The sequence below is a fragment of the Thunnus thynnus genome, chromosome 19 (genome assembly GCF_963924715.1).
Source record: "Thunnus thynnus chromosome 19, fThuThy2.1, whole genome shotgun sequence".
In the NCBI taxonomy this organism is placed as follows: domain Eukaryota; kingdom Metazoa; phylum Chordata; class Actinopteri; order Scombriformes; family Scombridae; genus Thunnus; species Thunnus thynnus.
In genome coordinates this window covers 3,103,048-3,118,680 of record NC_089535.1, presented here as the reverse complement: position 1 = coordinate 3,118,680, position 15,633 = coordinate 3,103,048, and the positions used below count along the sequence as shown (strand labels likewise).

The following is a 15,633-nucleotide window of genomic DNA, read 5'->3' as shown; positions in this document are numbered from 1 at the left end:
TCATAAAAACGCCTCGTGGTGGCCATGGCGACCAATTTACTTTCCGCTATAACCTAGTTATGTATATTGCATCATATCTCCTGAACCAAACATGATAACACAGAGAAAGTGATGTTTACCCCCATGTTTTGATGGCCAAGGATTATAATGATACCATGTACAGCATCATAAACTGTTCACCTTTTCTGTATTATCATGTTTGGTTCAGGTGATATGGTGCAAAATACGTAATTCGGTTATGGTGGAAAGCAAAATGGCCACCATGGCCGCCACAAAGTGTTTTTGTGATAAATGTTCAGGGCCCCAAACTGTACAAGTGTGCCCAGTTTCATGCTTTTATGAAAAAGTGAACATAATTTTCACATATCACCTGGACTAAAATAGTAAGCAGTACATTTTGGCGTTTGTGTGCCAAAGCTCTCCAAAATAGCGAAAATATGCTTTTAAATATTTCACAAAATAATGCTACTCATTCTCAGTGGGTGTTGTCCCTTGTCACCATTTCTGTTTGTGATTTTCATGGACAAAATCTCAAGATGCAGCCGGGGGAAAAGAGTGTCCGCTTTGGGGACCTCAGGACTGCTTCTCTGCTTTTTGCAGATGATGTGGTTCTATTGGCTTCAACACATGGTGACCTCCAGCGGGTACTGGGACGGTTTGCAGCTGATGTGAAGCGGCGGGATGAGAGTCAGCACTTCCAAATCTGAGGCTGTGGTGCTCTGCCGGAAAAAGGTGGACTGCTCCCTCTGGGTTGGGGGGGAGTTGCTGCCCCAAAGTGGAGGAGTTCAAGTATCTCATGGTCTTGTTCACGAGTGAGGGTAAGATAAAGCGTGAGGTTGACAGGCGGACTGGTGCAACATCAGCAGTAACGCGGGTGTTGTACTAAACCGTTGTGGTGAAGAAAGAGCTGAGCCAGAAGGCAAAGCTCTCAAATTACCAGTCAGTCTACGTCCCAACCTCACCTGTGGTCAGGAGCTTTGGTTGGGACTGAAAGAATGAGATCACAGATGCAAGTAGCCGAAATGAGTTTTCCTCTAGAGAGCATCTGGGCTCAGCCTTAGAAATAGGGTGAGGAACTCGGACATCTGGGGTGAGCTCAGAGTACAACCGCCATTCCTTTGCATTGGAAGGAGCCAGCTGAGGTGGTTTGGGCATCTGGTTTGGATGCCTCTCTCTGGAGGTATTCAAGGCACATTCAACGGGTAGGAGACCCCGGGGCAGACCCAGATCAGAATTTTTGGGTGTCTTTACTCAGCTTGATGCCACCATGACCCGGTCCCGGATAAGCGTTGGAAAATGAATGGAGGGATGCTTTTTAAAGGAGACATATTCTGCTTTTAGTGATTTTCTGTCATTTATATCCTGTTCTGATGTTGGATGTTAAACATGGTCAAAGTTATAAAACTTGAGATGAACGTATGTAAAAATGCTCCCTGCAAGTCGAAAGTCAGGGCTTCAACCTGCTATGAATGCTTCATTTGCAAAGTCACCTATATTTCCTCCTTGTTATGATATCAGATTGTTCATGCCCATAATCAGCTGTCTGTTCTGTAATATTGGTTGCTAAGGTGGTTGCTAAGGTATTTCAGATCTGATTCAGCTCCAACATGTATGGATGGATTTGAGAAATTGAAAGTTCAAGTAAAGAAGGAGAAAAAGAAGTGAAATCCTGCTACTATAATTTGTTTACGAAGCCTATGGAGCCGGAGGAAGCTTCCTGAAGCTGACCAATCAGAACAGAGTGGGCTCATCGGAGGCAGGCCTTAAAGAGACAGGAGCTAAAACAGCCTGTTTCAGACAGAGGCTGAACTGAGGGGCTGCATAAAGGACCAGTAGAAGATAAATAAGGAGTTTTTAAATGGAAATAATGCAAAGATATTCCAGTAGAGCCTCAGAATATAAATATACACCTGGAAATGTGCTGAATGTTGTTTTTGAACTGTTACATTTCAGATAGTACCAATAAATCTGATACTCAGCCCTGTTTGTTTCCTGTCTAAAAACCTGCTGCTGCTGTTGCTCCACCTGCTTCACTACATGTCTTCTACTGTAAATGCTTTTATCCCTCATTAGCGGCCTCCTGCAGGCTCTGTTCTTTGCGTTTGTATTCATCTCTCCCGTGGTCTCATCTGCTGCTCAATATTCCTCACAGGGAGTGACAGAGACACGAAGTTGTGACACCAAAACCAATTTCATTTGACCATTTTCTCATCAAACCTTATGAAACTTTAGTGCTCGACTTAACAGGAAGCCTGTAGCAAGTTGCAACATGAGCAAAAATAATTAGATCCCTGAATGAGCAGGACTCTGAGTGCAAGTAATTTCATCTCAATGAAATGAAAGGTGATGTAAGAAGTACGGTGTAGAGCAAAACACAAGGTCCCCGCAGAAAAGTACATGTGAAGAAATGAAATATTTTTAATTTCTTTTTCATAAACTTGGGGGTATAGTCTGCCAAGGCCTCTTTTAATCCATTTCTCTGTGATAAATGTTGGTACCTTGGTCTGACAGGAGCTTAAATTGGGTGTAACGGTGTGCTGTGAAGCTCCTCGGGGCCGTTAGGAAAGAGTCTCTGTTGACTGTTATGTTTTCTTACAGTACAGACCGACGTTGACTTGAAATAATTCAGAGAAGGAAATGCCAGCATTGAAGATTGGTGGTATGTGTGCTTCAAATGTTGGCAGGTGTATTATCTTAGAGTGCCATATTTCCTTCCGTTTACTATTCATGATGCTGAGGCTCGTGGATGGATTGCCTCCAAATACACAATTTTTCTCCCCTGAAGACATGGTTTGCAAAATGTCCTGTCATAATAATAATACTTTTTATTTATGTAGCAGTTTTGAAGCAACATGCTTTCTAGATTAAAATGATTTACAGAATAAACAAATCAGAGACACATGTGACCCATGTTTGAAATACAAGGAATAGAAACATAGAGCACATACTGTATATCAAGCAGCACTGAGCGCATACATGAAACAGATGAAAGTACAAATAAAAAGAAGCAAGTTCATATATAAACAAATAAGATGCAAAAAAAAAAAGAAATAAGCTTCATGTGAATAAAAGAACAAGGCTATAATCATAATCTGTAAATTTGTCAAAACTGTCATAAGTTTGACTTTAAAACATTGTCACAGTTTAAGGTGTAAAGCTACAAACTCTAAAAGTAAAGAGGTCTTTTTCTGAGCGTCACAACCCCCGCGAAATGACTTGTCTCACTATCAGAATTAAATCTGTTCGGTCCGATCACATTTCAAAAGCCTTGAAGAGCCGCATGATAGAATTGTTTTATCGCCATTCAAGTTAGCCGGAGGGCTAAACCGGAAGTAGCCGACTCGGCCAGCGAAAGTCACTAGTGCACATGCTTTTGAATGGGGCCCCGCCTCCGACGCTGTATCCAGTTCTCTTTATACATCCATGGCTGAAACTCACTATAAAGCTCTATAAAGCTGAGGAGAGTAATAAAATATTGATTATATTTAGTGGCATCTAGTGGTGAGGTTGCAAATTGCAACCGACTGAGCATGTAGGAGAACCTACGGTGGCTGTGAAACTTGCAAAAGAAGGCAAAAGGTCCTCTCTAGAGCCAGTGTTTGGTTTGTCCGTTCTGGGCTACTGTAGAAACATGGCGGTGCAACTTGGTGGGCTCCGTGGAAAAGGATCCGCTCCCTCTGCAGATATAAAGGCCTCATTCTAAGGTAACGAAAACACAACCATTCTTATTTTCAGGTGATTATACACTAATTAAAATATACTTATGAATATTATATTCCATTCTGCTAGATGCCACTAAATTCTTCACACTGGTCCTTTAAGGTGATCAGAGAAACTTTCCTCCTTCAGCAGATGAACGTGAAGACAAGCTCTGTTCGTACGTCATTCTGCACGGAGAAGCTTAAACATCACAGTGATGGAACAAGAAGAAAAACACATTTTTTGAGCGGAGACTTTTAAAAAGCTGTCAGCAAGTCTGCCTCCTACTGAATACAATCTCATTAACAATTTACAAGACTGATGCAACTTTTTGAAATATCTTTCTCCCCTTTACGCACCGTGTTGTCAAAGGTCAACAATGTGTAGTAGGAGGTTAAAAAGAACCAAACAGAGAAGATGAAACATTTATGAGTCGAAGCCAGAGGTGTTACATAAACTAAATCTTTAACCAGCTCAAATTCTTGACTTGTGCTGGCCTTGTCTCCCATCAGCCTTTACTCCTGTTCCTGTCTGTCTTCGTAATGGAGTGTGAGTTATCTTGCCTTCAGGCTGCGTTACAATCCGGAGATTCAGCCATCAAGCCCGACTCTGTCCTCCACAACCAGGCGGAGGAGACTGTGTGTCTCTCTTCTGGGTCAGAGCACTGCAGAGCTGGAGGGAATAACGTTAAGACACAGTTTGATATATGTGCGACAGTCACGCTGCACTCCTCTGACCCGGCTGTCAGAGGCGGCGAGCTGCAGGAGGGAAACAGGGATATCATCATTTGGTGTGTGTCTCCTTACATAAAAAGCACAAGTACTTTTCACACGTTTATCATGATACAGGAAAAAATAAAGAAGAAACAAAGACTGTAAATATTTTTCAAAGAAGAGTACTTTAAACATGTCTGGAGGGGATCTTAACTACATCTGTTTTCTCAATAAAAGTTATTTTCAGCTACCGTTCACAGACAACTGCAAACAGACAGCTAGACGGAGTGCCACAGAGTCTCAGAGGGGTATATCCTGAGAGGAAGGAGGAAGCTGCGCCTTTGTTCCTGTAATTTTCATGCAAATCATCGTCTGTTGTGCCAGAGACGAGACAGCTGGAGGGAAAAGAGACAGACAGGTATAATGATCCTTACGGGGTTGTAGCTTCACAATAACAGGAAACACTGTTAATTTTGGCACCTTATTCTAATTAAGGTTTTAAAGGATGGGTTGCCAGTTTTTTTAAACGTACAATGTATGCAATTTCTGCTGCTCTCAATCAAAACAATAAGAAAAGACTGAGTTTGATGATGTTGTGAAGAAGAGTTGTTGTCTTCATCATTGCAATCAGTTTCTCCCAGTTAGGATTCCTTCAGTGTTCATCATTCAGCCGACCTCTATTATCCACAGAGGTCTCCTCCTCTCTAAAACAAACAGACCCGGTGATTAAAACTGGTGAAAACACTAAATAAAGCAGTTTGATGCAAAAAAAAAATCAGTGTTTCTCTGCTGCTAATGTTTGCTCAGCTTGTTTCTCTGATAACTTAAGATCCAGACGTCCGATGACTAAAATCCTTCATCCAATTAAAATATATAGTTAAAAACAACAAAGATCTAAAAAGTTTATCATAAAAATGTGGCTTCAAACTGAATGAAAGTCAATTTATGACTGGCGGACAACCACAACACTGATGTATTATCTTGTATGCGTATACTACTTTGGTAGATGGGTCTGACGCCATTGACAGGTGACCAAATAAAATGGACCATTACCTTGATTAAAATTACAGATTTCTCTGGGTTTGAAACTTGTTGGAAACATTTGGGATGATGTAAGTACACAACAAAATATATAACATAGGTCTAGTCATTTTTAGACATTTTAATGCAAAATAGTTAAATATTATAGCTCTAAAGTGTGTCTTAAAACAACAGTCAGGAGCCCAATGAACATTAAAGCTGTTTTTCTTGCTGTAATCATTCCTCCTGTTCATACTGACCATTAGAAGATCCCTTCATAATGACCTTACAATGGAAGTGATGGGGGACAAAATCCACAGTCCTCCTTCTGTGCAAAAATGTATTTAAAAGTTTATCTGAAGGTAATATGAAGCTTCAGCATCCAAATGAGTCAAATCAAGTAGATATCTTTCAACGTTACAGTCTTTTTAGTGCCAGTCTGTCAAAAACGTAATGTAATGACACAGCTATCATGGTATTATGTTTATGTTTGGATGACAAAATGTGGTGATTGTGTTGCACTTGTGCTAAATTAGTTATATTTTGGTTATATGAGTATTTATAGCTAGTTTAATTAGCTAGTACACTAAGCTATGTTAGCTAATTTTTCCGTAGAGCTGTGCTGATTGGAGACTACTGACCAATGGGTTTCCATGTTTGTTGACCAGGTAATAAAAGTCCCCACACAAATCAAAGTGAGTGTCGGTCCTCGTCTCACACGCAGACTGAAGAAGAGTTACCATGGTTACATTTGCTGTAGTACCCAGTTTGGCCACTAGGTGGAGTCTCTTGCTGTTTAATGAGATGGAGTAAATTGTAAATCCAACGCACCTCCTGCTGTCCAAGAAAGAAGAAAGCGTGCATCACTCTGCTGACTGTGGCAGTTGTGTTGATGAACACTGCAGAATAAAGTAATTGTTGTGTGGCAGCTGTCTGGTTCAGCTCGCTATCTGAGGCTCATGTTAATGCTATATTAATATCTTCAACAGAAGCAGCTGCTCAGTTAACACAGGCTGAGAGCTGAGTGTCAGACAGCAGGGAGCGCCACTGTAGCTGTGGTGCTAACAATCAGAACAAGCAGGACCAACACGTTCTCACTCCCAACTCGTCAAATATGGACGCTTGGTCAGGACCCCCTGGCGTCACTTTTTAACGCACTGGGTACCCCTTTAGCATCATTTTTCAACACGTAGTATCACAGTAATTATATTTTATGCTGTGACAACGTGGTGGTTAAGGTCTGGTTAGGTTTAGGCACAAAAACCACTTGGTTAGGGTTAGGATTAGGGTTAGGGTTAGTTTCTGCCAACAACATTACAAGCCATCCATCAACCCCTCCACCTCCAAATAAGAAAGTAAGTCAGCTTATATAGATGTCATGTGAAGTAATTTACGTCACTTCAGAAATGTTGATATGATACGTATTGTTGAAATGTTAATATGTTCTGTATTAAAGGTGTTGAAATGTACATATTCAACGTATCTATGGTTTGCAGAAACATACAATGCCAACGTTTTAATCTGGTGATCAGGCTGAAATTTGTCACCTTATGTAGACGTCATCGGTCTCAGCGTCTATTTCAGACGTTGTGGGAGTTCAACAGAAGTCTATTGGACTACCCAGCACGTTAAAAAGTGACGCCACGGGGTCCTGACCAAGCTTTGATATGTGAGGAGTTGAGAGTGAGAACGGGTTGGCAGGACACGTGAATCCATCTAAATCTAAAGTGTTGGACTGTATAAGTGACACTCCCCTGCTCTAGGCATAAATGCATTTTAGCAGTGGCAGTAAATATAGATGTCCTGCATTGAAAAAGCTGCCAGACAGTATTGTGTCTGTTCCAGCTGAGCAGCCGTTTCCAACACCTGGACTAACGTTAGCTACAGTAAAAAAAACAGGCCTGTGTATTTAATATAAAACCTGTCAGACTGAAGGCTGTTGTGGGGAGATTTTATATTTATTCATAATGTTACAGGTTATTTACTGTTGAAGGATGCAGCTCTCTTGATTAGTGGAAAAAATGTGTCATTTGTTTTAATTGTTAAATATGTCCAACACATCTGGTCTTATTTAATTTGTGTCCTTTGATGAAGCTGAAAATTGTGCAGCTGTTTGGATTTGACTGCCAGTTGTTAACAGATGGAAGCTTTGCAATTTAAATGAAGTCATTATTTTGTGTTTTTTAATTTACAACTCTAGTAATTTACTTTATCTGTACCTTAAAATCCTAATGTACTTTTTATGTGTTTTATTATGGATAACTGTCCAAGTTATCTCATAAATTGTTAACAATTAATCAATAATTATTTGTTAACATGGCTGACTATCAATAAGGAAATTGCTTAAAATTTTCAGCCCTAGATCACTAAACACACCAGCATCTCAGTTCATTGGTTATTTCATTTAATAAATACAGAAAAGCATCACATTCACCAACAATCAACCAAAATTCGAGACCATCACTTGAAATTATGACTTACTATACAATATTCTGCAACTCTGATTATAGATTCCAATATTGCCTCTACAAATGATTTTATACTTTTATACTGTTTATCATACATACAAGAAAACCATCTCATAATAGTTTTCTTGTAATTATGAGACAGTAAGTCATAATTAAAGATAATAAGATAAAGAAGAAAGTCCCTGTTTTTTTTTTCTTTGGTGAATTCAATGTGCTTCCACTCATACACATAGACATATACACACTGTAATTCATCACAATAAAGTATTTACTCCCATCATATTTATCTTATTAAGGCAGAAAGGTCTGCCACAGGTGCTGCTTGTGCGCTGCATCCTCTTCAGCAGCGACATCCATCTTCATCGGTTCCTGGCTGCAGATGAAAACCGAAGAGAAGGAATGAAAACAAAGAAAACATTATACATACAATAATTATGGCAGGTTTTTTTTTTATTTCACACATATAAAGATAAAAGACGTGAATGAAATATAAAAAAAAACTATGTGTGAGGATGTGGTAGAAATCTGTAACAGCTTATATGAAAACCACATCCAAAAGACATACAAAAGGTAAAATGCAAACATACAAAATCACCAATACAGTTTAAATATTTGTATTCAAAAAACTACACTATAAAATAAGTGTAAAATTATAGTTAAAAATGCAGAGTATTTCCATGTTAACAGTATGAACAATAGTTACTAGGAATGCTTATTGATTATTGTTCCAAATCAAATGTTTTTGACAGCAGACAATAACACAAAGAAATCCATTAAATGTCCATTTGTATTCCACAAGATAACTCCATGATATTTGATAGAAAACTGACCACATGATGTTTTATACAAAGGAAGATGAAGCCTGTCTAGTTCGATAATTATGAAAGTGTAAATTACTAAGAAAATTATATCTAAAACTGTGAGGTAAATTATATCTCACTTTAAAGACAAATGTACAGATTTGAAGAATTTTCATATAAATCATTAACTGCAATTTAATAAAAGAAGTGCACTTAGTACAACAGCTTTAGGAAAAGTTGTTAATCTAATAAACTGTTTCTGCAGCAGTTGGAAAAGTACTTGCCAAAACAATATTAGAGTATGTTAAATATGGATACATTAAACTGTAATATAATGTTATTTTTCTCAGAATCCCAAGAGATTTAGTGATCTTATTGCAGACAAAAGGTTTGGACTTCCTCTGCTGAAGTCTATGTTTCTGATTTAAATATTTATTACTAGCTTTTACTCTGGAGTCCTGTAAACTGAATATTCACTCTTATCGTAGCTCCAGTTTGGTCTCCACCGACTCCTGAGAAAAATATCTGACTCTTCAGTTGCTAAATGTTCCACTTTCTCCACCAGCTGGTCTCTATTTCACAATAGGATCAAAACATAATAATAATAATTATCGACTTCTTCCTTAATTAACCTTTTCCTGCATAGTGGTCACTACAGTGGACAGCTATTCAAAAGCCGTTTTCTTATATATGCATGGGGTTTTTAATGGTATAGTTGCACATCAGCCAACACAGTGGACTCTAGTGTTTCATCCCATACACTGCCATCCATTGGCCAGCCTTTGTAAGTGCAACACAAATTTCTCAAAACCAAGATGGCCGACTCAGCTCAGGAATATTTTGCCAATCTTTCTATAGTAATAGACCCTTGCAGGTAAATAAAATTTTGTAACATCAAGTAACAACTAAGGAGTAATACAATTGTTAAAATTTCCAAGTATTGATTTTATGAAGGGAGAAAATGACAATTAATCATCTGTCCACTAAGACAAACTCCTTGAAAAATGCGTGTTTAAAAAAAATGAAGTTCAATTTTTTTTTTTCATGCCTAAAGAGGAATAAAAACACTTGGAAAAAAATCCTGACTGAGGTTATCATAATTCATGCATGAAAGGGTTAAATGGAGTTTTTTTCCAAGGAAATTTCAATTTTCCCTCTAACTAATACCAAATTTAATACTTTTTACCCAAAAAAATCTTTGGAAATGATCAGGAAATTATTAAAATAGCTGTAAAACAAAGCATAACTCATGCATGACAGGGTTTTTGAAATATAGATGCAGGTTGCTATATAGAGTTTTATATTCTTCTGTCTTTGGTGTTACTGTATCATGTTGTTCATACAACACACTAGTTTGTTTCAAGCATTTGGCCACCGTATGGACATCTTTACTCTTCCCAATGACGAAGAACAACAGTGGAATAAACGTGACTACAGCTTGGAAATTTGATATAAGTTGAAAACTGCAGTGTGCTTGACACTTAAGGGCATCGTAACGCTCACATCAGACAGACATAAAGTTTATAGCAAAATGTATCGCCTGCAATAGTGGAGATTGAAAGTGTCTGTCTATGTTTAATAACTCCATATATTGGGGATTATTGCAAACTATTACTGTTATGTGAGGGGTATTGATTTTTTTGGGGGGGGGGGAGTCAGATGGGGTTGGGGAGAATTAAACCTCAGAGCTTTGTGGAAAACATTAGTGTCAAAGTATCTTCAGAGAGAGACAGGTGAGATGAGTGCAAGCAATAAATTGAAGATAACAGCTGGAGTCCTGGGCTTTAGCTTGGCCGCCGAATGATTTGGATGACTGTACACGGTGTCTCCTGGTTCACTGCTCCCTGGATGTCTACTATTCAGTCTTTCATTTGAAATAGTATGCGTCAAAGGATTCAACTTAATTTATCTCCCTTTTGAGAGGAGTGGACTGAAAGTCGCTCACTTTACTTTGTGTTATTGTGCTGCACAGATAAGGAAGGCGAGGTACTGTTTTCTGTTCAGTCCTTGTACTCACGCAACCTACAGAACCTCAGTTACAGTGAACAGTATAGAAGTTACCCTAAATTAATTTGTTGTAAATACAATAAGTGTCTGGAACATGTTTAAAGCTTCAGTATCAGGAGTGGAAAGTAACTAAGTACATTTACTCAAGTACTGTATCTAAGTGCAACTTTAAGGTACTTGTACTTTACTTGAGTATTTCCATGTGATGCTACTTTATACTTCCACTCCACTGCATTTCAGATTTCAGCAGCTTTAGTTACTTTTCAGATGAAGATTTGACACAATGGATAATATAACAAGCTTTGAAAATACAACACATTGTTAAAGATGAAACCAGTGGTTTCCAACCTTTTTGGCTTTTGACGTCTTACAAAAAGCAGTGTGTAGTCGGGGTCACATTTCACATGTCTATGAGTTGTTAACAGCTCCACCAAATAGTGATTTTCCCCTCTAAACTTCTCACATGCTTTCATTTCAATAAATGTTCAAATGATCCAATATTTCAGCAAAAATCAAAGATTAGAGAAAAAGTCCAAAAACTGAAAACAGATTTGTGTATCAGAACTTTGTTTTTTCTTCTTTCCTCTCCCATTAATCATCTCACCACCCCTCACATTTATCTGCTGACCCTTTGGAGGGGCCCGACCCCTAGCTTGGGAACCACTGGACTAAACTAGCTAACTGTATATAAAGTAGTGTAAACTAGCTCCACCTCCAGCAGCTACAACAGTAACATGCTGCTCTAACACTGATGCTTCACTATTAATAATCTAATGATGTCATATATAATAATATATCAGTCAGAGGGACCAAACCTCTACTTTTACTGCAATACTTTAACTACATCAAGCTCATAATACCTCTCTCCAAAATCTCACCTGTTCATTGAGGAATATTTACTCTACTCTTCTAATGATTTTCAGTCAAGACTAAAGCTCCATTAACATTACTGGAGGAGATGAGGAATGAAATATTCTCTGTGCTCCTCAGTTACTGAACTCATGCTGTGGATGGGAATTCAACCATGGAGAACTGACAGCATAAGGTCTGTAATAGACATGGACATTGAGCAGGACAAAGCCTCCCCAGAGGGATGATGAGAAGTTGAAGGTGAGTCAAAGATACTGTGTGAAGTCAATAAAAATTGTCCTCCTTCTCATTGTTATATCAAATGTGAACACACATGAAACACATATTGATATCATTCAGTGTGACCTACATTTCCTGAGGATATCATTATCTCAGATATGCATCACCAATAAATCTCCATGAATCCACTTAGAAACCAGAGAATAAAAGAAGCTGCAGAATTTACCTGAGAAAGAAAGAGAAGAGCGGTACCGACTGGACCTACAGCTGACATCAGAACAGCTCATTTGATGAGCTTGATGATGGGGTCTTGCCATGGATGTATTATAAGAGCTGGATACGGGACTAAAAATGGCGCCCATTCAGTCCTCTAGGAATTGCTCGCCTGGCGCATACACCAAAAAAAGTTTCTAGCTTCCGGGTTTGCTTCCGCGTTGTTCGGCCCACTGAATATGCGCAGTAGTGTTTCCCCCATTGGCCCCGCCCGCGAGCTCCCGCTCGGTCCATAGACTTTACATTGTGATGACATCACAGATTTTTAAATTGCTTTTCTCGGCTCGAGGAAAGTTTTATAAACATGAAACCTCCTTGGATCAAAAGTTCATACTAGAAAGAGTCATAATTGACGTTGTTTGCAGTTCAAGGTGTCCAGTCAACAGTTTTACAGGTGTCTCTTTTACAATGGTGGTCTATGGGGAAAATGCTTTTTGGGCTGCAGGGCGATTTTTCGCTACAATACCGCGAGTGGACACTGGGAAAAATTGGCTGCAAGGCTGAGCGGCGGCGCCCTATCCAGCTCTTATTATACATTCATGGGTCTTGCTCTCCTGATGGTTTCATTTTTTTCTGTCATCATACTGGCTCTGAAATAGGCCCATATGTTGGCGTTTCCATTAGCAAAAATATTTTTGTTGTAGAAGAACAAGCAATGCTTCCCACTGAAAAAACTCAAGACATCCACTTTAAAATACAAGCATGTTGGTCCAGACGGGATTTTCTGGGGACCATGAATGTCTGCATAAAATTTAATGGCATCTGAAACTTGTGGAGATATTTCATTCTGGTGGTGGACCGACTGTCAGAACAACACTGCTAGCTTGGCTAAAGATCTATAGTTACCCTGGAAAACACTTATTTAAGTGCTTACAAATAAGGAACTACAGTGTGTGTTAGTAGCACAACAGTAACCTCCTCAGTTCATTCTTCAGCTATTGTTTTTTCCTCTTTAAATTAAAATTGTTTGGGGCAAAGTGGTGAAGTGGCACCATCAAAGCTTCCTGGTCATGGAGAATCTGACATACGCTACTAAAGAGAACCTACAGAACAAATACTGCTTATCCAACCAAGAGAAAGAAATGCAGCTTTTGTGTGACAGAATGATGAACTAGTTAATAACTGCATAGACATATTTATTAATCATTATTTCTAATTCTTAGTTGTTATTTTTCTGTATGTATCCAATAGCTTTTTGTGTTGAAAACCAATAAATGTATTTTACTACAAACGACATAAATCTACAGATCCTGGGAAGAAAAGAAATATTGATTTGTGCTCTTGATTTAGTAATTCGTGCCTTGGATCCAGCTTGGAGCAGTAACTGATGCTACAGGAGAAATGTCTTCTTTATTGCTTTCTTAAAACTTCCATCTGACTCGTAAAAATAGTTCAATCGAGAGCACAAATGATTGAATCAGGAGCACAAATTATTAATTTGGGAGCGCAATTCATTAAATCTAGATCACAAAGTGTTCGTTTGAGAACACAAATTAGTTTTTTTTTTCCCTCCATGGACCCTTACAGGCTCCGTATATATCAATGGTTAATGGTTGTAAAGTAGGATGTATGTTGAAAGAATTGATTCGCAGTCATTACTGCCACTTATCCAAAAACTCCAGGGACCAAGGGGGAGCTGAGGAAGCGTATTTCGTGTCACTTCTCTGAAAGCTCGTTTTGTCATATTTACACTTTACCTCATGGTGCTGAAGTGGTTCCATAATGCAGCTGGAAGCCTTTAAACCTGCTTTATGTAAGTAAGACACATAAGTCAATGAGGAGGTTAAAGCACGACACTCACCGAGCTTCAGATATACAATCTTGCTGTACAATAACCCTGCAACAGTATACATACAGTGGATGCACCTGATAAATTACACATTTACACACACACAGACACACACACAGACAGACATGCACTTGCAGACAGTACCCGGAGAGCTGGAATGCACCATTGTGAGCCTTAATCTTTCATTCAGTTTGAGTTGAAAGAATTGCCTCTGGCTATAAAGGAATTTCAGCTAATACTGAAGGAGTGCTTTTATCTCTTTCTCTTTTTTTTACTTTTGCTCCCTACGTCTTGCTTCAAGGATTTTCTGAAAGTTTTCAACTCCGCCTGGACCCAGACCTTCAGAAAGTTCCTCCTGACAGCTCTGCAGCCGTTCCACCAAGCTGACTGTAATATTATAAGTTGCACAGACTTACAGTAACTCCTCCAGAAAGTCCCTTCACAGTGTGAGATGGTCTTACTGCAACTTAAATTAATATTACATCTTAAAGAGTAAATGGCCACAGGGCTAATGAGAAGAAAGTCTGCTACAACTATCAGGGCTGATCAGCATTAACGCTCTGCTGTACTGCTCAGATCTCTCTAATCCAGCACTCTTCAGTTTAAAGCTGAGGAGGTGACGCTGAAGAATCTGCTGGAGAACAGATTAAAGCTGTGCAGACAGAAGTAATGATAGTGTCAGTGATGATTGTAGAGAACTGGACAAGAACTCAGTGTTTCACTTTGAATTTCTGAAGTTGTCTGCTGGGCTTTTTTAGAGATGTAGTGTGAGTTAATATTCCATTAAAGTGAAATTAAACTGCCTTTTGTCCACTACAGCTACATTTCTTCTCTGTAAATCACTTGAGAAAACATCAGAAACCAAAAGGGTGAAAATTATATGTAAGTTCTTTGATTTCACGATGGCGCCACCTAGTTTTGCATCATTTAGATTAAAGGGGACGTATTATGCTTTTCCTTATTTTCAGACATATATATAATGTCACCATATTGGATGTTCATGTTAAAAGTGGCCAACATGTCAAATAATGAGGTAAACGCATGTAGCAGTGATCCTCAGACTGCTCTGAACGCTAAGTTTCCAACGGTCTTTTCTACTTTCATCCCGAGCTGACGTCCGTTCGTGACAGATTTCTTTATATGGACATCTGCTACGTGCACAGCGCGCAAGTTCGCTGCTCCGCTCCGAGAGTAGTTATGCCAAGCCACGACTCCATTACACAGCGCAGCAAAGCAAATAAGTAGTTTATCTGTTGGAGGTGTGCTGGTTGTCTGCAGCTCTTCACAAAACATCATCATCACTGTGGCTGTTTCTGCTTGTACTCTTCCTCCCTGCGTTATTCCAAACTGATCCGCTGAACAAATAACTCCAAATAGCTCCATATGTTATAGTTTCGACCGTTTTTTAGCGCCGCTAACCAAGCTCTGCTAAATCAGTGAGGAACACGTTTTTCCTTCCTATAAATTCTTCACAATAAAAGTCTCCCATTAGTCATTCATTTAAAAGCTTTTAATTTGAAGCAGTAAAGCAGGAAATGTTTGGTTTGCATTGACGGTAAAGTTACACAACTCTGATACGTAAAGTTGACCAATCAGAACAGAGCGGGCTCAGGGGGGCCTTAAAGAGACAGGAGCTAAAACGGTGTGTAAGAGAAACTGGTATATTGAGGGGCTGCATAAAGGGCCAGTATAAGATAAATAAGGAGTTTTTTGAACTTTGAATCATGCGGAGCTACTGAAGTGGAGTCCAAAAATAAAAATTTAGAGCTGAAATG

General features: G+C 39.0%; 2 long non-coding RNA genes across 2 annotated transcripts; one reads left to right on the top strand and one right to left on the bottom strand.

Annotated features, from left to right (window-relative positions):
* Nucleotides 1-3,380: 3,380 nt before the first annotated feature.
* On the top strand, nt 3,381-5,187 carry LOC137170844 (uncharacterized). Its single transcript, XR_010924679.1, has 2 exons — nt 3,381-4,489; nt 4,650-5,187. It is a non-coding gene; the product is annotated as an uncharacterized lncRNA (long non-coding RNA).
* A 2,632-nt stretch (nt 5,188-7,819) lies between these two features.
* Nucleotides 7,820-15,057, bottom strand: LOC137170618 (uncharacterized). Its single transcript, XR_010924640.1, has 2 exons — nt 12,023-15,057; nt 7,820-8,273 (listed from the first exon to the last, which is right to left on the bottom strand). It is a non-coding gene; the product is annotated as an uncharacterized lncRNA (long non-coding RNA).
* Nucleotides 15,058-15,633: the final 576 nt, after the last annotated feature.